Genomic DNA, 4,768 nt, shown 5'->3' on the forward strand with positions numbered 1-4,768 from the left:
TCTTTCCCTTGTTCATTCAACAGACACTGTTTGATCATCTACTGTGTGCAAAGCACTACAGAGCTAAACACTTTCTTTGCAGAGCTGGGGGCCTAGAAGTATAGTATCTATTCTATGAGATCTTGTGCAATTTCTGAATGACATGGTGAACCACAGACCAAAGCTGCTCTCTCCAGAGAAACGGGTTGATTCTGAGTTCCTTCCAGACTCCATGGTCCGTGATTTGTTAGGGAGGTGACTTTATTAATTCTCTTGGGCTCCCGGAAAAGTTTTAAAATAGCAAGTCACTCGATCGTTTAATCTTTTTAAAGAAATTAAACCTTTCTAATAATAGAATCATAATAGAATATAATTCTAATACATAAATCATAATAGAATATAATTCTAATACATAAAAAGAGAAGCTGCTCTGGTTGGAACTGAGACAGGCGGCCTGCAGCTTCCCGCTTGGGTTGTGCTTCTCCGCTTCCTAGTCCTTGGGCACTGCAGAACACAGTGTGAAAACTACTACTCTGTTACTTTTCAAAGATACTTGTAAGTTAAATAATGTCTCCAAAAATAAACAGGGCCTAGACACCTGAAGAAAAATGAGTTAGAGCAGAGTACCCTGATTTTAGTCCATGTCCCTGCCTTCTGTTTCACATGTATACTGGTGGCAGCCCCAGTCTCATGTACACTGTGGCTCACAGGACCTCGGATGAGCCATGGGCCCAAGAACCAAATGGTATAAGATCATCGGGGGATCTCTCCCTGAGCCTTGGGCAGTAGAGTAGCCATTCTTCCAACCTGACACTCGACTCCCACATAAGAGCCAAGCTCTGCCCTAGTTTTATTGAGAAAATGGTCAAGGAGATGTTTACTAGACATAGCATGGAGGTAAGAGAAGGAACCATTTACTACTCTGAGTTCTTTGAGGGCAGGATCGGTGTTAATTTTACTGTCATATTCCACACATCTCCCAGCATAGGCACATGTAGTAAATAGATACTTAAAGGTCATAATAGGATAAATAAATAATTAATAATACATGTGCTATCTGTTTCAAAAATATTACAGAAAATCATCAAATGCAGATGGTATCCACCCATAAGTTTGGAAGAAAATATACTGCAAAATTATAAAATTGGGACCATGGCATATTTATCTTTAAATGCCAGTGTCTCACATAGCATCTAGCTGGCACACGGTAGGCTATTTCAGATCAGTTACTGAGACTCTCTGAATTCTTTTGGCTGTCTAGCTTCCAGGAACATGGCAGGGGTGCACTTCCTGGTCTTGACTGGGGCCGTGTTACCAAGTGTGACTAATGAGTTGTGGGTTGGAGTGATGTTTGTGAATCTCTAGCTACTTGTTTAATAGCTGATAAAAAAAAAAAAAAAAAAACAACTCTCCAAGACTCTTTCCTCACATCAGGGTGACTGCCAATGATCCGGACAGTGGTTGCTTCATCAGCCTTGACTCCAAAGAGAAGGTGATAAAGTGAGATAATATGGGAGAAGATCCTTCTGACAACCACAGTAGTCAAGTAGAATGAATAAGAAATAAATTAAAGAAAACCACTGAGTTTTCTTTTAAAACCACATTATAACTCAGCTTATCCTAGTTTATTATAATTAGGCTACAATAATAAATAGATTCAAACAGTTAATGGCTGAATAGTTTAATTTTTGCTCAGACCTCCATTGGTCAGATGGTTGTGCAGGGCCCACTGGCCAACACGGTTATTCACAACCCAGGATGATGGCCACTTTGCCTTATTAAACACATGGTTTTCAAGGTCACTAGGGGGCCCTCTCCATTCTAGTCATATCACATTAGCGTCTAGTCACATATGTGGTCACTAATTGCAAGGATGGTGAAGAAAGGCATAACTATGCCCAGAAATAAGAAATGAATTTGGGTAAATAGTTAGCAATCCCTGCTGCATAGCTAGGTATTCAATAAGAATTCATTGGATAACTGACTAGATAAACAAACACAAATGCAAAATAATGGCTACACTAATAAAAGGATTTCCTGAGTTTGAGGACCAGTGAATCATTTTACCCAGACAGACATGTATAAAACCACTGATGGTACCACAGCACCCTTCAAAGCCCTAACCTAGTGTACAAGTTTCTACTCTTCTGAACCCAATCTACATTTTCATGATTGCCCTACACTAGAGTGATATTCAAAACAGGTAACAACTTATACGGCATAGGCTCCAACCAGTCAGAATAGACTTTTCTTAATCAGTCAGCATGGATGCCAATCATAAGCAGCTGCTATACCAGCCATTTCAGGTAAACACACGCTCTGTCTCTATGCTAGCCATAATGACTACGTTGCCCAAACCAAAAATCGGGGTCAGAGCACGTGATCTAACATATGACGAGGTCTAAATGTTAAATCATACAATACTAAATTCATTCTATTGAAAAAAGAAATGCAATTACATAAAAATTGAGACTGTACAGAAAAAATCTAGAATGAACAGTCATCTTGTTAATATCGGGAGTGAGAATCCTTATAATTCTCCGAACACATACCATGTCATAAGAAAGGTCTACACAAAAGGTTATGAATGGGGGTGATCAGAGTAGACTTCATAGGACAGGTGGCATTTGAGCTGGTTTGGAAAGGTAGCCATATTTTTACAATCAGAGATTGGTAATGGTGTGAAGCACTTTCTGAGCAGAGACACCAGCATACAGAACATTTTGCCTTTCTTATAGCACCTTTTCTTGTCCATCTTATATTCAACTTTTGTGGTTGTCTGATTCTCTCTGTTAAATCTTGATATCTTTAAGAGCAGGAGGAACTTTATTCTCGCCATCTCGTTGTTTTCTGTAAGAACATAAAAATTATAGGTACCTAATAAGCCGTTATTGGCTGGATAATAAAAGATGGGGTCATTGAAGTGACCGGAGCAAATCTGAAATATAATAGCACTGCATCGGTAGAGGAAAAACATACTTCAGAAAACTTATACTTTCAGAAGTCAACCTTAGAGATTCATGCACTTAAGCAAGATGCAAGACCTAAAGAAAAAGCAAGGCCCTAGCTCTTAAAAATAACCACTATCCAACAAACCTTCCCCCGCCCCACCAGGATCTACTTCCTACCCTTTGGCTGTTTGTCCATTTCTATCAGCCTTGGTCCCACGGGCATTTGTTTTCCTCAGACTTTGGTCTACCTTATTTGTCTCTTGGCCAAACTCACTCCCGTTCTCTCTTCTCTACAAATTCTAGGCCTTGCTGCTTTTCCTCTCCTTGTTCTTTTTTCTGGTCTTTCTACTGATCAATATATTTCTGACTACCCATGGCAGCTAGAGCTACTCTTCCTCCAGCTTGGCCCAGCTACCTGATTCTTGCACTGTTTCTGAAAGAACAAACTGAACTTGGTTAAAAAAAAAAAAAGAAGAAGAAGTAGAAGAATTAAGAGATGCAATTATTTCTATTCCAAAAAGCCTTTGACTAAATTATATACTAAGTGATTTTTTCCTAAAAACATCACAGAATTAATTAATTTTCTTCATAACTAAAGAACTGGCATAGATCCAGGAATGAAAAGATCAAAATAAATGAGCGTTCTGTGATGAAATGTTAATAGTACTATCACCATGATATTAGTTTCTTGATCACTCTTATTTAAAAGTTTAACTAATGAGGCAGAAGAGGGAATATCTAGTGAAATGTCCAAGTTTGCAGATAATGTAGAATTTTTTATATGGGGAAGAGAACACTCCTGTGATGTGCTTCCTAAAGGCATCAGGAGGAACCAAGTGGAGGTCAAGAGGTAGCAGCACATTTTCACATGAACAAGAATAAGGAAATTTAGGGGGAAAAAATTCATCTACACTCAAAGGGCACTGGGCTCCGAGTGATCATTGGAACTTGATCAGGAGATTCTGGAGACATTGTAACCATTCCCTGAGGAGAGCCTTTGGCCTTCGGGGGCAAGAAGATATTGTAATAAGACAGAAAACATTGCTGCATCCTTGTACAAACCATAAGTGTTCCATTCTTATAATCCTGGATTCCGCTCAGGCTGCCTAACCTGTCCTCATTTTATAAAAGATAAAATAACTGCAAAGCTCTAGAGAAAACAAGTAAAATTATCAACAGGATGCAGTATATGAAAATGAATCAGAAAGATTAGAACCATCTGGAAAGAAAAAAAGTTGAGAGGGGATGTGTTTTGAATCCTTTAAAAGATGACAGAGTATGAAAAAAATTATCACATGAAGTATCCATCGACTGTATGGTGTATGTATATAAAGTAGGAGCTAACTCTTGAATCTTAAAATAAATAAAATTGAAACCAATAAAAGATTCAGTGTTTATCAATATTTGATTCTTCATTGTTTCTTTTCCTAAAGATTTATTGAGCACTGACTATGTGCCAAGCACTCAACCGGAGTCTCAGAACACCCAGGTAAACAGGATGTGACTCTGCTCTTGATGGGAAATTTAACAGAAGAGACAGAGAGCTATCAAAAAATAGGCATGATTCCATTATTATATGTGGTCATAAGAGAAAAGTGTCATTGGATTTCACAGTTGAGGTGACATTTGATCTGAGCTTTGAAGAATGAACAAGATGATGTCATCAGGCAAGGTGGAAAAGAACACTTCAGACACAGATAAAGAGCATAAGAAAACATATGGCAATATGAAAATAGACAGTCTGTTACAGGAAGAGTGAGGAACTGCTTGTGAATCCACAAGGTGGTCTCCAGCCCAGGTAGGAGGAGCCTTTAGAAGCAACACCAAGGAGTTTATGA

Source organism: Pteropus alecto, unplaced genomic scaffold (assembly GCF_000325575.1).
Source record: "Pteropus alecto unplaced genomic scaffold, ASM32557v1 scaffold101, whole genome shotgun sequence".
In the NCBI taxonomy this organism is placed as follows: Eukaryota; Metazoa; Chordata; class Mammalia; order Chiroptera; family Pteropodidae; genus Pteropus; species Pteropus alecto.